The 23,533-nt window shown below is 44.8% G+C and overlaps 1 protein-coding gene across 1 annotated transcript in view; it reads left to right on the top strand.

The window, feature by feature from the left end:
- The window catches only part of tctn1 (tectonic family member 1), a 1,200,810-nt gene that overhangs the window by 1,074,278 nt on the left and 102,999 nt on the right, over positions 1-23,533 (top strand). The gene's annotated exons all lie outside the window — the stretch shown is intronic.

Raw genomic sequence — 23,533 nt, 5'->3', positions numbered from 1 at the left:
GTTCATTATTGCCTGTGTCTTTGATGTTGGCCCTCAGAGGCCCTACTAATTTAGCGTATTCTTCCACCCAGGAGGCTGAATAACCCGCGATGCCCAGGAATGTCAACATCTGTCTGACAGTTTTGGGCTTCGGGGCTGTCCGTATAGCCTCCAAATGGCCATCAGAAATACGTCTCAATCCGCGTTATATTGTCTGGCCCAAATAGTCAACCTGCAATTGGCAGTATTGGAGTTTTTCTGTGACACCTTGTGGCCCTTCTCCGCGATAATTTGCAACAATTTGATTGTATCTTTGTGACACGTCTCCACATCTGATGCACAGACAATAATGTCATCCACGTTATTGAATGACGGTGCTCTGCACCTGCCGTTCCAACCCTTCAAGATCATCTCTTAGCACTTTGTTGAACACATGGGGGCTATGTTTATAGCCCATCGGAAGTCTCTGGTACTGATAAAACTGACCCTTGAATGTAAAACCAAAACGTCCTTGTGATTCGCGGCTGAGTGGGACGCTGAAAAAAGCGCAACACAAGTCCACCGCCGTGAAGCATTCTGCGTCAGGCGGAATTTGTGTCAGCAAGGTGTGTGGGTTCGGCACATCAGCTACCTTGTCGACCACCACCTCGTTCACCGCCCGAAGATCATGTACCAGCCGGTGGGAATTGTCTGGCTTTTTCAACGGCAATATTGGCGTGTTGCGAAGAGGCGTTTCTGTCATTGTCAACACGTTCACCACAAGCAATCCTTCAATCTGTGTCTCAATCCCCCGCACTGCTTCCTCCTTCAGTGGGTACTGTGTTTTCCACGGTGGCTTGCAGCCGGGCCGAAGATCCACTTTTACTGGTTGTGCTGACTTTACAAGTCCAATGTCCGTACTATGGCGTGACCACACATAATCGGGCACCTGTTGCAGCATCTCCTCTTGGAGACGGTCCGCTGCCACACTAAGGACGGATTCGTGTGACAGCTGCACCGTTTGAGGTCGTCCGTATCCTTGTGCTGAAATCATGATTATCATAAATCGTCTATCATCGCTCACCCACAGGGCATTGTTCTCCTTTAGTGGGACAAATTTGAGTGTCTCCGCCTCCATCATCATCTCTCCCACATTTTGCTGCTCACAGTCCTCTGACACCATCAAGGTCACATGGGGGACGCTGTCCTTGACTTTGAATTCCTTGTTGAGGTATCCGTCATTGTGCATCTTCATGGCCACTCCCTGTGGTGCCAGAATGATGCAGGTTCCGTTTAGTTGTACTTCGCGGGGTTGTCGCTGAAACCACTCGTCCGCCTGGGACTGTGTTGAGTCTTTGGAGTATTGGAGTGTGCAGTGATACGGATATTTGGGGACCCTTGCTCCGTAGGCGTTGGCATAAATGAACCTTTCCCATTTCCTGAAAGGCCCCAACAGGTCATTGCTGATGTCACCGATCCAGAACACTGTAGTGTAGGCGTACTTTCTCGGAGTCTTGACTGCATCAGCACCTTATGGCATGTCTCGTGTGAGATCTCGACCACACAACCATCAGGAGAACACTTAATGGTGCAGTTCAATCTGCACAGGGCGTCTCTGCCCAGGAGGGCAATTGGGGTACGGTCCGATACCAAAACTGGTATGTTTATCATTTGGTCTTTCCAGCAGAGCTTTACTGGTCTTGTGGAAGGGATCAGCTGTTTTATACCCTTGAACCCTATTGTCCGTACAAAATGACCGGACATGGGGAGATGAAAAGCGTCTTCAGGCCGGACGCAAGTGAAAGCCGCTCCACTGTCAACCATTGCTGTCAACGGTTGATTGTTTACTTTCACTGTTATTGTTGGCTCTCGTTCCGGACCTGACTCTACCAACTGACATCCCCCCTCTGGGCCATCCGGGCACCTCTAGAATCCAGGTTCCAGGCCCCCAAAGGGGCTTACCGGGCCCTGGGGTTTCGGGGGATGTTGACTGAACCCCCCTCCGAAGCCTCCTCTAGTGGGCATGCTGCAGTTGCGGGCCCAGTGTCCTACTTGGCCACAGTTATAGCAAGCATCAGACCTCTGTTCCGGGCCCCCTGGGAGTTTCGACTTTCCTGCCTTTCCCTTGCTTCCACGCCCTCTGGTGCCCCAGGACTGGGTTTGGTTGTGCCCCCATTGGGGTGCTAGACTGACAGGCACTGCCATGGCCACCTGCGGTGGTTGGCCAGAGGGCTGCGGGGGCTGCAATAAGATCTGTTGAGGTGGGGCTTGCACCATGACCATCTCCTTCTTCTCCTTCTTACTGTCCGTGAGCTGCACCTGGTTCAATCTCCTCACCATCTTCTGATCCTGTTCTTTTTGAGCCAGCTCTTTCTTCCTGAACCATTCAACTTGATGTGCTATGTGATCGGTGAACACATTAGTGGCCATGCTCCCCAGCCCCACGACCTCAGACAATTTGCTCCTCACCAGCAGAGGCAGACCCATCTGGACCTTCCCTCGCAAGATAGATTTCTCCATTTGGGTTGTGTCGGGGTCATTCCCCGTGACATGTCTCAGAGTCTGATAAGCTCTTGCCACGTATGAGCGGGGGTTCTCTGTTGGTCCCAGGGGCTCGAGTACAATATTGTCCGGGTTCACATTGGTCGGGTACGCTGCCTTCAGTGCTCCCCACATCTGGCCCCGGATTGCTGCGAACAGTTCAGAGTCATTTCCTGCTGTTGTGGCAAAGCGTTGAAGCCCTGCCTTCCCCAAGACGTCCCTCATGGCATGAACTCCTACGACATTAGCTAATAGCCTCTTAATGTCTCCCACTCCAAACTGAGTTCCCACCATACATTCCTCCAACTTGGATATCCACGGATGCGCTCCGTCTTGGATGGTGGGCAACTTCTCGAGGACGGCTGACATATATCCGAGCTCTGCCATGGCTTGTATTCCAGTTGTTGTCCTCTCACCACCATTGGCAGAATTGTGTTTGCTCGCATTGATCCTTGCTCCCGGCCAAAAGGTGTCTCTGGCAGTTTGGATGGCACTTTCTTCAACTCAAGCTCGGCCACCCCTAACTTTTGCAACTGTTCCTCCAGTTCCTCTTGCTCTCTTGGTTCCACGCTCCATTCCAATTCTTCCAGGCATTGTTCTTTTCTGGCTTTAATGCTCCTAAAAGCGGTCCTTCTCCAGTCCTCCATGGCAACTGGGGTGGAGCGTGAGGTAGGCACAGGGCTTTCGTCTCCCCAGCTGTCCTCGCAGCTTCCGCTCTCCGTACCGCTTACATCTTTCCTTGCCCTTGTCTTTTTCCCTGGGGTGCGTCCTTTTTTCTCCGCTCTTCTCAAAATGCTTTTGATTACGGGGCTGTAGCCCCCCACTGCTCCTTCTGTGTCGCTCTGGCTATCATCCTGTAGCTCCCTCTTGGTGGACCCTTGTCTCCCCTCTGTTACAGATCGAGTTTTATTTCTCTTATGGGTCAGGCTAGGACGCATAACAATGGTGGTCCTAGCTCTTCTGGTTTCGACAATGCCCTTGTCTTCGGTCTCCAACTGATAGCTACCTTCTTGGTTAACTATCGGGAGTTGCGGATAGACATTATCACGTTTATCACTCACATCATATGGCGGGGGACTCTTAACCGGGGCCACATGTGAGAAAGGTGTGTTAACTTTTTCCATTAGCTTCCTAGCCTCTTCCACATTCTTCAGTACATCAGCCGTGATTTCCTCTTTTTTCTGTTTGAGCTCCTGATCCAATTTTTGTCCCTGTTCGTCAAATATTTTCAACAATCCCAATTCCAATTCCCTTTTTTCCTTTCTCTTTTCCCTTTTTTTTCCCTTTTTTGACTCCTGCTTTGTATGTTGATACGAGTAAACGTATAATCTCAATTACTTCCCAGTTAAGTCCCTTCCACCGACCAAGGCCTCTCAATGTCAGGCCATCTCTTGTTCCATTTGTTTGAAATTTCTTTAACCCCTTTGATAAGCGGGTCATTTCTCAACACCACCTCTATGGGGGTCACTGTTGGACTGGTAAGGCTCCTGTACCCCTTTTTCTTTTTTAACAATCAGTAAATAATCAAGCACCAGAGGTAACAAAAACACATAAGAAAATGCAATCAGATTTTGCCAACTTCAGATGTTATACAAGACCGTTATACAAGAATGTTATTCTGATATATGTATTTGGTTCTGTATATTTATGACCACCCAACAATCCCTGTGCTAAGATTAAAAATTTCAAGATGCCACCTGTTTGAAAATCAACCGTACATCAGTTTACGTCGATCAGTCTGTTGTCAAGCCCGCTATCCCTTGTTCCCGAGTGAAAGTAACACACAAGAGTTTGTGGACAAAATCACACCGGCCTTAAGAATTTGGATGCGGCGCTCCACGAACCTTTTCCCCAGACAACCTGGAAGTTCCGTCGGTGTCTCTTTGTCCTCTGGGAGGAGACATGTGCCTCCACCGTCTCGGATTTGTTATGCAAAAAGGAATAATAGAAGTCTTGAGGAAAGCCCCAACGAAAACACAATAGTATTAGCATTTTTGTTTTGCCTAAATTGTCCAATCAGCAATGCCTTGTTCAATTTAACGTAATCTCTCAATTCCTCATTAGTTGCCAGATGGACTAGGGGCGCTGGCCGCTCTCGACAGGATCCCTCATAATTTAAGAGCGAACCCCCTTTTTTTCACTTTCTCCCTCCTCCTATCGGTCTCGGGCCGAATGTGTGGCGTCCTGCCATAAATTATTGCTGCCATGGCCTAACTTTTTATTAAGACACACAGGTACACATACATTAGTATTTTAATGAGTAGTGCAAGCATGCCCCTCTCTCACCTATTGGCAAACTGTTAAACATTAGTGCCAGTGATGTTTCAGTTTCAATCATGCACGTTCACTGTTAGTCATGCATCCTTTGCTCATCAACATTTGATATCCCCTCATCTTGTCTCAGTTCTCCTCGACATTGACCAATCCCGGGGGGCCCCGGCCCCACCTTTGCGGACTCCTCGGCACAGCGCCCCTGAACAAGGGGGGGGGGGGGGTTCAGCGTATCAATGTGGACGCCACGGTCTGGCCAGGCCCGCGCGTCCCGCCGCCCCCCACCCCCGCCCGTATAGCGCCATTCCACGTGCCTCGGAGCCCACCGGGCCCCCTCCTTACTTGAACATTCTCTTATCCATGCCGTCTTCCTCCTCACACGCCCCCACCCACACAGGGTGTGCACATAAACGCACACACACCGAGCGTGCACACAAACGCACATTCACACACACACACATCCGCACGCACGCCCACATACACAAAGCGCGCACACAGAGCTCAGACGAACGACAACAGACTGACACAAACCTTACAGAGATTACGTACGAACACAGAACACAGACAAAAGGATTCGAATCCATCACTCATGTAGCTTCTTACTAACCGCTTCCATGTGGTTTGGTCATTCTCTGGCTTCTTACCATGCGCAGGTGCACTTACAAACATGCCCTTTGCACTTCTTGTCTTTGTTTCCCCTAAGAGCGCTTTGTATTTCCCCTTATACTGCAGATTTTTAACTTCAGTGTGCACACAAATTACTTTTCTTGCATGGTATACCAATATTAAACCCCCAGAGGCCTCTTTTTCCACGTTTTCCATTATACAAGCGCCGCGCACGCACCTTCGTCCCAATTGCGGTCTGCAGCAGGCGCAAATTTATCGAACTTTGACAGACGTGCATGCTATTACAGTGCGTCTCGACAATCGAGATCGAACCGTGTCGACATGGAGACGACCGCAACGGACCAGCCCACCTCGGTAATTTAGCCCACAGAGTTTATCTAAGAGGCTAATACGGCAGTTTTCCGCCAAGGAGCCTTGTAACCCACAAACTATTCTAATTCAATCAGTGCCCAAATAACGTGGTCTGCGCGCTTCATTCTCTTCGGCACTCCTAGGACCCAGACCTGGCCGGTATTTCTCCCACATTCATTCACACAGCTACGGATGCCAAGGCTGCGCACTTCTCCTATTTGCGGTCTGCAGCAAGCCTCCCTTTTTTGTGCGACCTTGACAGAGACAAATGCCGCCACCGAACATCTCAACAATCGCACTCGGCCCGTATGGCCATTGGGTCCGATCTCAACATCCCCGCATGTCCCAGGAATTTTCCCTCCGGGGGCTAGGTGGCGCACGTCTCTTATCGCAAGCAGTGTTCAATCGTATCTGTGCTTCCGCCGCATTCACACAGGTAACATTTACATCCTCATCCGGATCTGTTACCAAACAAAAGTCCACGTTTTATGGGACTTTTCTATTATCCTTCTCTCGTGACAGCCGATCAGCGATGTCCCAGACATCCTGTCCTGTTTCACGTGCCCTCTCTCTCGGGGCATTTCTTCTTTCTCATTCATCATTCTCACCAGACATGTCACTCACACTGTTGTGCACATTCCCCATTATGTTTTATGCTACTGTTCCATTTTTATTATTATTTTTTTTTTCAATTTATTATTTTTTTATTTTACTTTTTTGCTGTTTCTATTTAGGGGCCACTCCCCCCTTTCAAAATCCACATTTTGTCGACATCCAGCTAGGGGAGACAAATCCCCCCCTGCCAGACACAGGCACACCAGATCCATTAACTGTCCCCCTTAGGAGCCCCTCCGTCTCCCCCCCACACTAGGCACGAGCATACCGCGATACTGTGAGTGAAAGCTTCTCACCTTAACCTCAGCCGGCCGGACGCTAGATGCTCGCACCCAGGCGGGCGAGGGCTTCCCGAAGAACACGAGAACTGTTCATGACGCCAAAAATTGTGGTGAATTCTCTTTGGTGGTCAGCTGGTCTTCCAAGCAAACGGTGAAAAAGTGGCTGGCTTGGGGAAGGAAAACTTCAGTCACACACGGCTGATTGGGGAAAGATTTTATTCAACCGATGTCAGAGAGAAGTGTCTCACGCCCTAGCCAAAATGTCGAGTTTCTTTGTCTACTCTCGCCCTAAAACTTATACCCCCGCGCTTCCCTTCACTCGGGTGCGCGCACACGGGGCTGTTGGATGACCTATGACCCCCCCAGTCAGCTTCCCCAACTCTACACGGTGTATATATTGTTAGTTGCTAATGGAAACCAGATGTGTCTGGTGACAATGAGTCTACGTTCCTGGACCAAGCCCCAAATAATCCCACACGAACCTGATCCGAACATGACCCGGTCACACTTAGGCTTACTAGTGAGATATACATTGCATGATACCAGAATAAAAATATACCACAGTAGCAAGAAGGATTTCAGTCTCTTGCCTAAGGACACTTCGACCTGGTCACAATGGGTGGGGATCAAACCCCCAACCTCTTGGTTGGGAGACGACCACTCTACCACTGAGCCACACCGTGTTTTTTAAGAATAATAAAACGCTCAGGCGCTGTATGAGTTCGGCAGTGGTCAAAAGAAGGGGGCCTTGGCAGTCCGATCTCTGGCTTCAGAAGCTAGCTCTGGAGATATGGAATGTCTCATCTCTGATGGGGAAGGAACTCAAGCTGGAGTGTGAGAGAGAGAGTCAACTACTTGGAACACACAAATCCACTTTTCATACAATCCAAACTATTGAAATTCACTGACATAGTATCTTATCAAACAGCAATCATCATGTATAGGGCAAAAGCAAAACAACTACCAGAAAATATCCAAAACTTATTTAGGAATCGGGAGGGAGGTTATAAGTTAAGGGGGAATCACAACCTCAAAATCTTAAACATAAGAACAACCTTAAAAGGTTTCTGTATAACTATAACCTAAAAAAACTATGGAACAATCTAAGTGAGGAACTCAAGCAAAGTCCAAATATCCACTAGTTTAAAAGAATGTACAAAAATATGTTGTTTAGCGGGTACAAAGGCTAAAAGTGCCAAAGGGCTACACACAAGTAAAAATGAAACAGAAAAATAAGTGTGAAAGTGTGTCTACTTGTGTTCTGTTGTAGAATTACAGTATATGTTGAATCATTGGTTTAATGGATAAAGTGAGAAAGGGGTAGGAATCTAAAAAGCTATGCTTCCTCCTACTCCTTTTCGAGCATTCTTTATTGATTTATTTACTTATGTATTATTATTATTATTAATTAATTTATTTATTTATTTATGTTGGTTTATTTTTTGTTTGTTTGTTGTATGGACTTAGTATATGTGGCACTTTAGAGTGTTATTTGTTTTTGTTTTGTTTTTGTTTTGGATGTTCAAAATAAAGATATCAATCAATCAAAAAAGAAAAAAATAAGGGGTGCCCAAACTTTTGCATACAGCTGTATATGCCGTACACACAAAGGTGTGTCACAATCAACATAGAAATTACAGTTTCACACTTGTATGCAGAATTGCTTCATTCAACATCTCATAAGTACACCCAGCATGAAAAGAGCATGAAAAGAGTTGTGAAGACTAGTTAATTGCTTTTTGCTTATATTGGTTGTTGCTGTTGTATTTTGTTGATCTTATGGAATAACACTGTTACAGCTGCGGTTGTTGCTTATTAAGTGCTCCAGAAATACATTTGAGTTAGAATGAGGCAGCAAGGTAGACTGACAGTTAACAGGAAAATATTGATTGAAGAGACTAACTCAATAATGTCCTGCTTGATCAATAAAGTATTTGCTTAACCTCTCCTATGAAAAAAGCTAGACCTCACTCCAAGCACAGCTTTGCTTTGTTTGGAGAAATGCAGGTTACTCAATGAATTTGATACCATGTAACTATAAGACTATGTCGATTATTTGTTTGGGTTGTGGCCTTTCAGTACCCTTTCCAAAGAGGCAAAATGAGGCTGCAGGTTTTAGCTGGAAGACACATTTAAATCCATAGCCCGATGTCCAAGGAGAAACAGGAAGCCTCCTCAACTTCATTAAAATGGATTATGTCACTGATACGTACATTTAAATGTACATACGGTAAAGCACTGTCGACATTGTTCACTTACAGAAATCCGAACCAACATAATAACAGTAAGAAAATAACTTCCGACACACAACATTTTCCCATTTGACGGTTGCAATTTAGCTGTTTGTTTTCTATTTCTACTCTTACAGAGAAAGACATGAAAAGATACAAACTGACCAAAAGAAACAAGCACGTATCAGTGACTAGAGAAAATGACTGCCCTACTTAACACCAGTGTTACGGAGGAGTTCCCGGATGTGTGTGGGTAATCAATACAAAGTTTGTGGCTCTGCTTGGCATGGCCATCCAATTGTCAAGGGTACAATATAGTACATGTACAGTCGTATCTATCTATCTATCTATCTATCTATCTATCTATCTATCTATCTATCTATCTATCTATCTATCTATCTATCTATCTATCTATCTATCTGTCTGTCTGTCTGTCTGTCTGTCTGTCTGTCTATCTATTAGGGGTGTAAATCGCGGGTTTTGTCACGATACGATATCATATCGATACAAAGAACCACGATACGATATTTGCCGATATCTTAAAGCCTGCTGTGATTCATTCACAATACATCACGGTATAGTGCTCTACGATCGATATAGAACAATATCCTGATTTATAACAATTCATACGCAAAATCAACAAGGTACTGCAAACTCTTTATTTAGGAAATTACAAAGTGCTTCCAAATGAATGACTTGAAGCCCAAAGGGGAGCGAATTTCCTCGTCTTCTTGGACACTAGCCATAGCACCAGCCCAGGAGCCGCATAGTTGTCGGCTCCCCTTTCACGTGCCTGCTCTGCTCACAACACAACACGCCGCGCACTGCTCCCGGAAAGAGGAAGCAAGCAACAATGAACTGGATTTCAAAATAAAGTCGCGTCTAATGTCCGAGGTCAAAAACGGGCGATATAGATCGATGTTTACGTTTAGCATCGATGCCAACAAATCGTAGAGCGTCTAATACGCGACTTTATTTTGAAATCCAGTTCATTGTTGCTTGCTTCCTCTTTCCGGGAGCAGTACGTGTTGTGTTGTGAGCAGAGTAGGCACGTGAAAGGGGAGCCGACAACTACGCGGCTCCTGGGCTGGTGCTATGGCTAGTGTCCAAGAAGACGAGGAAATTCGCTCCCCTTTGGGCTTCAAGACATTCGTTTGGAAGCACTTTGGATTCCAAAGAAAAGATGGCTCAACGGACAATTAAAATTATTGTAAATAAATAGTTCAGTAATGCACTTTAAAGTTAATGGTATTACAAAAAAATAAAGAATATTCATTTTTCTTTACTTATATGAGAAAAAATATAGGAATTTGATAAAGTTCAGTGTTAAAATAAGCACTTTGTATACTACAATACTCTTGTAATTTCCTAAATAAAGAGTTTGCAGTACCTTGTTGATTTTGCGTATGAATCGTTATAAATCAGGATATTGTTCTATATTTTTTATTTAAAAAATAAAAATATCGATCGTGGAGCACTATATCGTGATGTATCGTGAATGAATCACAGCAGGCTTTAAGATATCGGCAAATATCGTATCGCGGTTCTTTGTATCGATATGATATCGTATCGTGACAAAACCCGCGATTTACACCCCTATAAATTACACATGTTGTAAAATATTTGCCATGTTCATAAGCTCTCTCTGTGCACTCTAGGTGAATAGAATAATGTCACTGCTTCCTTCAAAGTATCTCTTTATGCGCAGGTATTCCTACTCATTTATCTCCCATCATATAAAAACATGCACGTACTTCATTCGCAATGTTGTCAGTATTTATCAAAGTCAAAGTCAATGTCTGCTTTATTGTCAATTTCTTCACATGCCAAGACACACAAAGAAATCGAAATTACGTTCCCACTATCCCACGGTGACAAAACATAGTACACAATATACATACAAGTAAACAACACAAAAAAATAAAAACAAGAAGGCACAAACAATGAATAAATAAGAGTGATGAATAAATAATAAATAAACAAATAACATAATAAATAAGAGGAGCAAAAATGGAGCAAGTGTGCATACAGCAGACAGTCAGAATATAGCGCAAAAAGTACAGGACGCTGCGCAGAAGGGGGGAGAGAGTTCAGGATCCTAACAGCCTGGAGTATGAAGCTGTTGGTGAGTCTGGTGGTGCGGGAGCGCAGGCTCCTGTACCTCTTCCCAGAGGGCAGAAGATCAAACAAAGAGTGAGCGGGGTGACTCACATCACTCACAATCATGGTCGCCTTGCGCGTGAGACGGGAGGTGTAAATGTCCTTCAGGGAGGGGAGTGAAGCACCAATAATCTTACCAGCCGTGTTCACTATGCGCTGCAGGGCCTTCATGTTGTATTCAGTGCAGCTACCACCCCAAACAGCGATACAACTGGAGAGGACGCTCTCAATGGTGCCACGGTAGAATGTAGTCATGACGGCTGGAGGAGCACTTGCCCGCCTGAGTTTCCGCAGGAAATACAGGCGGCGCTGAGCTTTCTTCGCCAGTGATGCGGTGTTGGTGGACCAGGAGAGATCCTCACTGATGTGCACCCCCAGGAACCTGGTGCTGCTCACTCTCTCCACCACAGCACCGTCGATGGTCAGCGGCAGGTGTTGGGTGTGACCCTTCCGGAAGTCAACAACAATCTCCTTGGTCTTGTTGACGTTCAGCAGGAGGTTGTTGTCCCTGCACCACGTGGTCAGAAGGTCAATGTCCAACCTGTATTGAGTCTCGTCGCCCTTGGTGATGAGACCCACCAGAGTCGTGTCGTCAGCAAATTTCACTATGTGGTTGTTGATGTAGGTTGCAGTGCAGTCATGCGTCAGCAGGGTGAAGAGCAGCGGACTGAACACGCAGCCTTGGGGGGCCCCCGTGCTCAGCGTGATGCTGGCGGAGATTTTGTCACCAACACGTACCACCTGAGGCCTCTGACAGAGGAAGTCCAGTAGCCAGTTGCAGAGGTAGGTACTGAGGCCCAGCTTGTCGAGTTTGCAGATGAGTCGTTGTGGCACAATGGTGTTGAAGGCAGAACTGAAGTCCATCTACTCCTAATCCAAGGATACATAAAAGGAAGCTTTTCATGTGACAGGGAAACTAGATGCCTGTACTGCCGGCAGAGCTCTGCCACAGCACAGCAATGCTGGGCTTTAGTCTGGAAGAAATGCAATAACAGATGAGGTTCCACTGCTTGTATTTGTTTTGGAGTTGTCAATGTTTCCTAAAACATTGTTTGAATACCTTGACAGACTTGCAGCAAGTATTGATTTTGCTATTATCAACTTTCAAAACAGACGTACACAGTGGGATCCAGTGGTAAATCAATCAATCCATCCAACCACCTAATATATATATATATATATATATATATATATATATATATATATATATATAAATATATATATATATACGTATATATATACTATATGCGGTAGTGCACTAGTTAGCACGTCCGCCTCACAGTTAGGAGGGTGCCGGTTCGATTCCACCTCCGACCCTCCCTGTGTGGAGTTTGTATGTTCTCCCGGAGCCCGCATGGGTTTCCTCCAGGCACTCCGGTTTCCTCCCACATCCCAAAAACATGCTTGACAGGCCGATTGAGCACTCTAAATTGTCCCTAGGTGTGAGTGCGAGTGCGGATGGTTGTTCGTCTCGGTGTGCCTTGCGATTGGCTGGCAACCGGTTCAGGGTGTCCCCAGCCTACTGCCCGGTGACCGCTGGGATAGGCTCCAGCACGCCCGCGACCCCCGTGGGGACAAAGCGGTACAGAAAATGGATGGATGGATGGATATATGTATATAACTCAGTGGGCTAGTGGTAGAGTGTCCGCCCTGAGACTGGAAGGTTGTGGGTTCAAACCCTGTCCGGGTCATACCAAAGACTATAAAAATGGGACCCATTGCCTCCCTGCTTGGCACTCAGCATTAAGGGTTGGAATTGGGGGGTTAGATCACCAAATGATTCCCGAGCGCGGCACCGCTGCTGCTCACTGCTCCCCTCTCCCCCAGGGGATGGATCAAAGTCACACACGGGGATGGGTTAAATGCAGAGGACAAATTTCACCACACCCAGATGTGTGTGTGATGATCAATGGGACTCTAACTTTTTATATATATATATATATATATATATATATATATATATATATATATATATATATATATATATATGTATTAGTGATGGGTCGATGAGGCGTCGTGAATCGTTTCGACACATTGCCAAACTGTATTGATACTGTGTCACTGAGCGCTGACATCTGCTGGACCTTAAAAATACTACAGGCAACCTAGTTGACAGACTCAACTGACACTGATTTGATGACCTACTATTAGGGCTGTGGACTCGGTCGGATTTTTGCACCGAGTCCGAGTCCGAGTACGGCCTCTTGACCACGAGTCCGAGTCTGAGTCCGGCTGTCCATTTTTTCTGTTAATTCATGTGACTGCTTAGTCTTTATTCAAGGCTAATTTAGATCAAAATCTAAATAATTAAAACAGTTATGTGATGGCTTTGTCTTTATTAAACATATAAACGAATACAATAAACAGATACTTTCAAGTTTTAATCATTAATTACACCATTATAGCTCTTTTAACAGACATTTATCTAAACACAAATAATTAGTGACGACCCCACAACTATCGAAACACATCAATGATATAAGCTGGGTGACATAATCGTCCTTGACATTGGTACATAATGTAAACATTAGCCTAAGTGCAACTCAACGTGGCCGCATTGATCGTAACTTACGCTCCGTTTCCCCCCCAAATCTAGAGGCAAAACATTGTTCTCTCGCTGCTCCCGGGTTCTTCCATCTTGGCTGCGCGCGGGGCATTGTGGGTCTTGTACGTGCATGCACGCAGGCAGGCAGGCGCGGGCGCGCACGCAACAACTAAATTTGTCTTCATAACAAGCAAGCAGGGCTGTGGACAGTATTCCTACGCGCATTCTCAGCAGCATGATGAAAATAAAATTCAATAACGTCACTGAGGCATATTTTAACGAACTCCACTTCATTGTATGGCTTTTTAGCCCGTGCAATGTTCCAAGCCAGTTGAAACAATGCAAGTGTGACAGTCTCTGAGTGCTTCGTAATTTTTTTGAAAAACTGTACCTATTTTTCTGCCTGACTTTTCAAAGTCTCCAAACTTGTGCTTGCGAAATTCAGTCCCTTTTGCAAAGTCCTTATCGATATTGGCATGAAGTGAGCTGAAGTGGCGCTGACCATTTGAAGCTTTTAAATGCGCCAATGACGTCCGACATATCAGGCAGAATGGCTTGCCATAGCGTTCAACAAAAAACAACTTTAACTCTGTTAAAAACGTCCTGTGTTCATCGTCATATATTCGTTTAGCTGTGCATTTTTTCCTTGCCATTTTGGCAAGCGTCTTGTCAGCTTTTCTGGACCTAATGGGCCCCCGTAGTCACAGTCGCCATTCATTAAAAAGCCAGCAAAACCAATCGCTCTGTTTGTCCCTCCTCCTTTGCGGGATTTCCCCTCACGCGCATGCGCGTTTGACCGGTTGGAGAGGTGGCGGCCGACAAACGCCGGCGGCGCTCAATGCTGTCAAGTTCTTTTTCAAACTTGATCGTAAGCAGGGCTGTGGACAGTATTCCTACGCGCATTCTCAGCAGCATGATGAAAATAAAATTGAACGTATTTTTTTTATTGTCGGACTCGGTGGACTCGGTCAAAATCAGCACAGAGTCCGAGTCCAAGTCCGGCAAAAATGACCGAGTCCGACCGAGTCCGAGTCCCCGAGTCCGAGTCCACAGCCCTGCCTACTATATACATGAATTAATCTAAGTAATTATATTTTATATTGTATTCTTTCACATATTCATTTAAATTTAAAATAAATAAAATATTTAAAATAATATACTTGATATTATATATTAATACATATAATATATTATATATAATATATTATATTTTAATATATATATTAACTCATAAATAATTGCACATTGTCACGACTCATCCCCGGTCGTCCTATATTGTCTCTATGTTGTCATGGTTTCTGTTAGCGTCGCTGTGTACTCGCCCCTCCCCTCTTTTGTCACCTCACAATCTATGTAATCACAGTCACCTGCCTCTCGTTACCTGTTGTGTATTTAAGTCCTGTCTGCCTCTCACTCCCGGGTCCGATTAGTCTCGTCTGTCGTCTCTGTTCTCGTCGTTCTTGTCTCCAGTCTTTGTCTCTGTTAGTTTCTGTACCTGTCTCCGATTCGGTCTGTCTGATCCCCCTCATCTTCCCTTCCATTTCCCTTTTCCCTCAATAAACCCTGGTCCAAGCTGCATTTGGTCGCCCTAGCTCCATCCCATCTGTGACAGAATAATCCGACCACTTCAGCGACCAGTGCCTGGACCACCCTCCACCACCAGCTCCCGTCCGCGATGCCCGATCCACGTCCGTCGTCGGAGCTTGTTCCAGCGACGCCGGACCTGCGGCCGCCATCGGAGTTCCTCCCGGCGCCATCAGTGTTATGCTTTTCTATATGTACGTATTTGTTATATGCTTTTCCTACTGTGCACGTGCAGACGTGTTGTATGTCGGGAGTCAAGGAAATGATTCAGTCGTTGTAATGGAGTCACGTTGTGGAGGTGTACAAGTAAAGTCTAGTGAGACGCACAGTTGTTGTTATCGTCATTATTCAACTTCACATGGTAGCAGAGGATGGTTTGATTATGCCTTTCTAAGAGGCCATTGCTCCATGGGCTATACGTTGCAGTTGTTTTCACTTCCATGTTAAAGTTTTCAGCCAAGTCCTTCATTTCTTCATCATTAAATTCACCCCCATTGTCAGTGAACAGTCTGCGTGGAGGGCCATGAAAACCTATCCAGCAGTGACTAAAGTGCTTCACAATTTCTTTGGGTTTCTTTGTGGTAATAATGCTCCCTGCACTGAATCTTGTGAAGTGGTCAATGGCATGCAAATACCACACCCCTGGCTCTAGCTCATGTAAGTCCATAGCTACAGTTTCATTGTAGGCTGAGGCCATGGGTAGACCTACTGTTGGCTTTTGCTTTGGTTTACTATACCTGATGCATGTCTCACAGTTCTTTACAATTTCATGCAGGATTGTGATGCACTCCTCATCAGTATTACCTGAGCAGGTTAGTAGTTTTTTCAGTCTGTCAACTGAGGCATGTCCAAACTGTTTGTGCAATCTCAATAGCACCTTTTGTTTCTCTTGTTTTGTCATATGTTCTGTCACAATAAGGATATCGTTTTCATTTAGGATGTCACTTCCATCTGGGGTATTTTTGTCCCTCAAGTTCACACAATAATGTCCTGATGATGTTAATTCAAGTTTCACTGGTTGCTTGAACATTATGGCCTTGTCATTCTCAATGTCCAAAACAGCACCAGCGCTTTTCAGTGAAGTCTTGCTTAACAGCAAAGGGTTAGGGTTAGGGTTAGGGTTAGGCTGGGACAACTTCTGTCTCAATTTGTGATTTAGTTTGTGCTATCACAGCTGGGGTTTTCACTTATTTTGTAGAATGGACAATTTTCCCATCACCAAACTTGAATGGTCTTGCACTTTTCACATCTTTCATTTTCAACAACTCATCCTGTGTTAGTTGACTAATAATAATAATAATTCATTAAATTTGTATAGCGCTTTTCAAAAACCCAAAGACGCTTACAGGGAACAAGGCAAAGACATACATGAGGGGAGGGGGAGGGGGACGGGGAAGAGTCAATGGGATAAAATTAAGAAGAGGAAATCACTTATGGGTAGGGGAGGTCATAGGCTTGAGAGAAGAGGTAAGTTTTTAGACGGGACTTAAATATGGGGAGTGTGGGTGAGTCACAGACAGACTGAGGGAGAGAGTTCCAGAGTCGGGGTGATGTGCAGGAGAAGGCTCTGTCACCGAAGGATTTGAGTTTAGCTTTTGGGACTGTCAGACGTGAAGTATTGGAGGATCGGAGGGGACGGTTGGGGCAGTAGGGGACAAGGAGGTCGGATAGGTAAGTGGGAGCCAGGTGGTGAAGGGCTTTGAAGGTGAGGAGGAGTATCTTGAAGATGATACGCTCCTTAATGGGGAGCCAGTGAAGAGAGTGGAGAACAGGAGTGATGTGTTCACGGGACCGGTTGTGGGTAAGGAGGCAGGCAGCAGAGTTTTGGACTAGTTGAAGTCTATGGAGTGAGTGAGCAGTGATTCCAGTGAGAAGGGAGTTGCAGTAGTCAAGCCGGGATGAGATGAAGGCGTGGATGAGGGATTCAGCGGCAGGGAGAGAGAGGCAGTGCCGGATTTTGGCGATGTGTCGGAGGTGGAAGTAGGAGGTTTTTACAACTGAGCTAACATGAGGGTGGAAGGACAGTGTGGGGTCAAAAATAACGCCAAGGTTGCGTGCCAGAGGGGAGGGAGTGATGTTTGAGGAGTCAATGGTGAGTGTGATGGATCCAGTTTTATTAAGGGAGGATTTAGTGCCTATGAGGAGGAGCTCTGTTTTGTCACTGTTGAGTTTGAGAAAGTTGCGAGTCAGCCATGTTTTTATTGTAGAGATGCAGGTTTCAAAGTGGGTGAGGGAAGGGTTACGGGTTGGAGTGGTACGTATATAGATCTGGGTGTCATCAGCGTAGCAGTGGAAGTCCAGATTGAGTTTGCGGATGACAGTACCAAGGGGAAAGAGGTAACAGATGAATAGGAGGGGGCCAAGAACTGAGCCTTGGGGGACCCCTTGTGTAACTGGGGAGAGGATGGATGTGTGACCAGAGAGAGAGATGAACTGGTTTCTGTTGGCGAGATAGGAGGTGAGCCAGTCGAGTGCAGTGCCCTCAACACCTAGTTGGCGCAGCCTTTGGAGGAGGATGGAATGGTTCACAGTGTCAAAGGCTGCGCTAAGGTCAAGTAGTAGTAGGATGTTGAGGGCACCAGAGTCTGCAGAAATGAGGAGATCGTTGGTGACTTTAACAAGAGATGTTTCGGTGCTGTGAAGTGGGCGGAATCCGGACTGGAAGGGTTAATAGAGGTTGTTGGACTGGAGATGGGTGTGGAGTTGGGCGGAGACAATGCATTCAAGGGTTTTGGAAAGGAATGAAAGGTTGGAGATGGGACGGTAGTTGGAGAGGTTGAGTGGGTCCAAGGTGGGCTTTTTGAGGACGGGGGTGATGGCTGCAAATTTATAGACAGTGGGAAAGTGGCCAAGGGATAGAGACTGATTAAAAAGGGTGGCGAGGTGAGGGAGGAGGACAGGGAGGCAGGCCTTAGTTAACATAATGATCAAGCCATTTTTCGCCAAACACTGTTCTGGTACAAGCTGTATCAATTACAGCAGATCCTAGAGACTCCACCATGAAAATCTCTGTGTTAGTCAATGCATAGACAATAAGGTAATGTTGCATTCATTAATTCATTCGTTTGTCTTTCTTCTTCTGTTAGTTTAGCAACAACGACCCACTGATGACCTATATGAAATGGGGGATAAGGTTTACCATAAATGGGTGGATTCGACAGAGTGAAAAGGTCCAGGTCAGAAATGCATCTCCACAAGGTGGGTGTGCACACTCAAGGAAACACCACAGGGGGTCGTAGCTAAAGCCAGATTAGTTGCAAGAGGGTTTGAGGAAATGAACATAGACGAGCTCCCAAAAGACTCACCCACATGTGCCTCAGAGTCTTTAAAAATGATTATGGCTGTTATATCTCAAAAGAAATGGCAGCTGAACTCTATGGACATTAAAGCAGCCTTTTTGCAAGGTAAAGTGTTAACCAGAAATGTCTACATTCGCCCCACCCAGGAAGCACAGCGCAAAGGAACTGTGTGGAAATTGAAAAAATGTTTTTATGGCCTGGCAGACGCTTCTCTCTACTGGTACAACAGGGTGAAAGACATTATGCAGCAGTCAGGAGGTATTGTGTCAAAAGTGGACCCTGCAGTGTTTTACTGGTTAGATGACTCTGGCAATGTGATGGGAGTCCTTGCTTGTCATGTGGACGACTTCATCTGGGGGGGTTCAGAAAGATTCTCCATGACAGTCATTTCACACTCGAACGCTGTCTTCCAAATTGGACGTGAAGAACACAACAGCTTCATCTACATTGGAATGGAGGTTATCTCTGTGGAGCATGAAATACAGGTGCAACAATGGACGTACATAAAAAATCTTCAACCCATTCCTATTGACCCCACCAGAGCCACACAGCGAAAGGACCCCTTAACAGACACTGAACATGACATGCTCAAGTCAAAGATTGGCCAGATACTGTGGGTAGCGAGACAAAGCAGACCTGACATAATGTGTGACATATCCATCCTGGCATCCAGTACAAAGGATGCCACAGTCCAGACTCCGTATTGTGCAAAAAAACTGATCAGGAAACTTAAGTCAGAGGACGTGACTTTGAAGTTTCAGTACTTCGGAAAAGACAGCTCCCTAAAGCTGGTGGTGTTCAGTGATTCGTCCATGGGAAATCTTCCAGATGGAGGAACTCAAGGGGGGCATCTCATCATGCTTATGGGAGAAACTGGATGATTCTCACCTATATGCTGGCAATCAAAGAGGATCAGGAAAGTTGTTCGAGGCACTTTAGCAGGAGAGATTTGGAGATGGTATTGACAGTGCAGACTTCTTAGCCACACTGTATTCAGAGCTCACCACAGGTGACTGTAAACGAAACAGTTTGCCTATTGTTTGTGTAACCGGCAACCACTCTCTTTTTGACGCCATCAAATCCACCAAATCTGTAACAGAGAAAAGACTCAGACTCGAGATCAGCAGTGTGAAGGAACTACTCAGCTCTGGCACTATTCAGCAGATCCTGTGGTCAGCGACTCAGGAGCAACTCGCTGACTGTTTGACCAAGAAAGGGGCGTCTGCATTCGTTTTGCTGAGGGCCCTCAGTGAAGGTGTATGGCAACTTAAAACCTAAATGGACTTGACACAAAATACTTTTTGTTCATACTGTTCTACTCTTGTTATTAAAGCTGAAACCTTAAATTTGGTTATATGTTAAGGTAAAAAACTGGAAGGAAATATTTTCTTTGCACTGCTTTTCTTTAAAGAAAAAAGGGGAGTTTGTTATTCTTTTCCTAATATGCGTTTGCTCGTATATGCATTTGTTATAGACCGTAATTTTCGGACTATAAGTCGCGGTTTTTTTCATAGTTTGGGTGGGGAGGGCGACTTATACTCAGGAGCGACTTATATATGGTTTTTTTTCACAAATTTTTACTTGATCATTAACACATCACTTACTTACAAGTATAGTTGACCACTTCACATGTTATTTTTAGTATAGTTGATCACTTCACATGCTTTGATATCTTTATCTTGAACATATTCAAACCATGAAAAATAGAGAGAAAAAATCAAATAAAGTAATTAACACTTTAAAGCGCCATATCCTCTGGACATGTCCTCTGTCACCAGGATGACATAAAGGACGAGAAATTTGATCGATGGATTTAATGATTTGGAGTGACACAAATGGTTTGATAATATTGTTGTTTATGTGATAGTTATTTAAAATATAGTTTATATATCGTTGTATGGGCCCGTGGAATAATTTGAACTGCGGCGCGGCACACGGCATTGTTGACAAAGGACGATCGATAAAAGACGAGAAATTTGATCGATGGATTTAATGATTTGGAGTGACACAAATGGTTTGATAATATTGTTGTTTATGTGATAGTTATTTAAAATATAGTTTATATATCGTTGTATGGGCCTGTGGAATAATTTGAACTGCGGCGCGGCACACGGCATTGTTGACAAAGGACGATCGATAAAAGACGAGAAATTTGATCGATGGATTTAATGATTTGGAGTGACACAAATGGTTTGATAATATTGTTGTTTATGTGATAGTTATTTAAAATATAGTTTATACGTATATCGTTGTATGGGCCTGTGGAATAATTTGAACTGCGGCGCGGCACACGGCATTGTTGACAAAGGACGATCGATAAAAGACGAGAAATTTGATCGATGGATTTAATGATTTGGAGTGACATAAATGGTTTGATAATATTGTTGTTTATGTGATAGTTATTTAAAATATAGTTTATATATCGTTGTATGGGCCTGTGGAATAATTTGAACTGCGGCGCGGCACATGGCATTGTTGACAAAGGACGATCGATGGATTTAATGAATTGGAGTGACACAGATGGATTTATAAACGTGTTATTTATGTAATAGTTTTTTTTAAATAACTGAATGTTACGTCAGGCCCGTTCTCAGCTCCTCGTTTGTGTTTGTCACGTTAGCATACCGTATCGTTTAGCCTGTTGTTGCTCGTTCATGTCTGTTCTTGGTGTTGGATTTTTTCGAATAAATTGCCCCCCAAAATGCGACTTATACTCCGGAGCGACTTATATATGTTTTTTTTCACATTTTTGGGCATTTTATGGCTGGTGCGACTTATACTCCGGTGCGACTTACGTCTAGTCCGAAAATTACGGTACTTTTCCTACTGCGCATGTATAGACGTGTTGTATGTCGGGAGTCAAGGAAATGATTCAGTCGTTGTAATGGAGTCACATTGTGGAGGTGTACAAGTAAAGTCTAGTGCAGGGGTGGCCAACCAGTCAGAGACTAAGAGCCACATTTATTACTGTCATCGCAAAGAGCCACATCATACACATGAGCACACATGAACACCCCCCCCACACACACACACACGCACACACACACACACACACACACACACACACACCCCTCTGCTCAGCCAAATTTATTGTGTGACATTATTATGTCACGCACCAACATGATTAAGATTAAAGATTAAGATTAAAGTCCCAATGATCATCACACACACACCTGGGTCTGGTGAAATTTGTCCTCTGCATTTAACCCATCCCCGTGTGATTTTAATCCATCCCCTGGGGGAGAGGGGAGCAGTGAGCAGCAGCGGTGCCGCGCTCGGGAATCAGTTGGTGATCTAACCCCCCAATTCCAACCCTTAATGCTGAGTGCCAAGCAGGGAGGCAATGGGTCCCATTTTTATAGTCTTTGGTATGACCCGGCCGGGGTTTGAACCCACAACCTTCCAGTCTCAGGGCGGACACTCTACCACTAGGCCACTGAGCTGGTCTGATAATGACAAATTGACTCCTACAGTACTAAAACCACAGACCAAAGACCACATTTTCAACAATGAACATTGTGTGCATTGTCTCACACAGACAAACTCTCAGTTCAACAAATTCCACAAACAAAAACATAAGTTTTTTCACTTACTATGTGTGGCGGGACAGACCATTCGTTTTAGTTTGTCGTTTTCAGGAGACAAGATTTCAATAACGTCACTGAGGCATATTTTAACGAACTCCACTTCATTGTATGGCTTTTTAGCCCGTGCAATGTTCCAAGCCAGTTGAAACAATGCAAGTGTGACAGTCTCTGAGTGCTTCGTAATTTTTTTGAAAAACTGTACCTATTTTTCTGCCTGACTTTTCAAAGTCTCCAAACTTGTGCTTGCGAAATTCAGTCCCTTTTGCAAAGTCCTTATCGATATTGGCATGAAGTGAGTTGAAGTGGCGCTGACCATTTGAAGCTTTTAAATGCGCCAATGACGTCCGACATATCAGGCAGAATGGCTTGCCATAGCGTTCAACAAAAAACAACTTTAAGCTTTTCTGGACCTAATGGGCCCCCGTAGTCACAGTCGCCATTCATTAAAAAGCCAGCAAAACCAATCGCTCTGTTTGTCCCTCCTCCTTTGCGGGATTTCACCTCACGCGCATGCGCGTTTGACCAAAATACCATATTGAACTCAAGCGAAGCAAATACGCACGAAAAATAAACACAAATGTTGATCTGAACGTAAAAGAGCCGCATGAAACCAGCCAAAGAGCCGCGGGGTGGCCACCGCTGGTCTAGTGAGACGCACAGTTGTTATCGTCGTTATTCAACTTCACAATCAGACTCACGGCCGCCATCGGGCACCACCCCTGCGTCGCCGGACTTCGTTCCAGCAACGCCGGACATCTTGTCAGCTGCGTATATATATGTATACGTGTATATATATATATATATATATATATATATATATATATATATATATATATATATATATATATATATATATATATACAGTGCCTTGCGAAAGTATTCGGCCCCCTTGAACTTTTCAACATTTCGCCACATTTCAGGCTTCAAACATAAAGATATAACATTTAAATTTTTTGTCAAGAATCAAATAGACGTATCCAGGTGTTAGAATGGCCAAGTCAAAGTCCAGACCTGAATCCAATCGAGAATCTGTGGAAAGAGCTGAAGACTGCTGTGCACAAACGCTCTCCATCCAACCTCACTGAGCTCGAGCTGTTTTGCAAGGAAGAATGGGCAAGAATTCCAGTCTCTCGATGTGCAAAACTGATAGACATACCCCAAGCGACTTGCAGCTGTAATTGCAGCAAAAGGTGGCGCTACAAAGTATTAGCGCAAGGGGGCCGAATAATATTGCACGCCCCACTTTTCGGTTTTTTATTTGTTAAAAAAGTTTAAATTATCCAATAAATTTCGTTCCACTTCACGATTGTGTCCCACTTGTTGTTGATTCTTGACAAAAAATTAAAATTTTATATCTTTATGTTTGAAGCCTGAAATGTGGCGAAATGTTGAAAAGTTCAAGGGGGCCGAATACTTTCGCAAGGCACTGTATATACAGTATATATATATATATATATACGTATATACACACGTATACATATAT

Source organism: Syngnathus acus, chromosome 10 (genome assembly GCF_901709675.1).
Source record: "Syngnathus acus chromosome 10, fSynAcu1.2, whole genome shotgun sequence".
Taxonomy (NCBI): Eukaryota; Metazoa; Chordata; class Actinopteri; order Syngnathiformes; family Syngnathidae; genus Syngnathus; species Syngnathus acus.
This window is presented reverse-complemented; position numbering and strand designations above follow the sequence as displayed.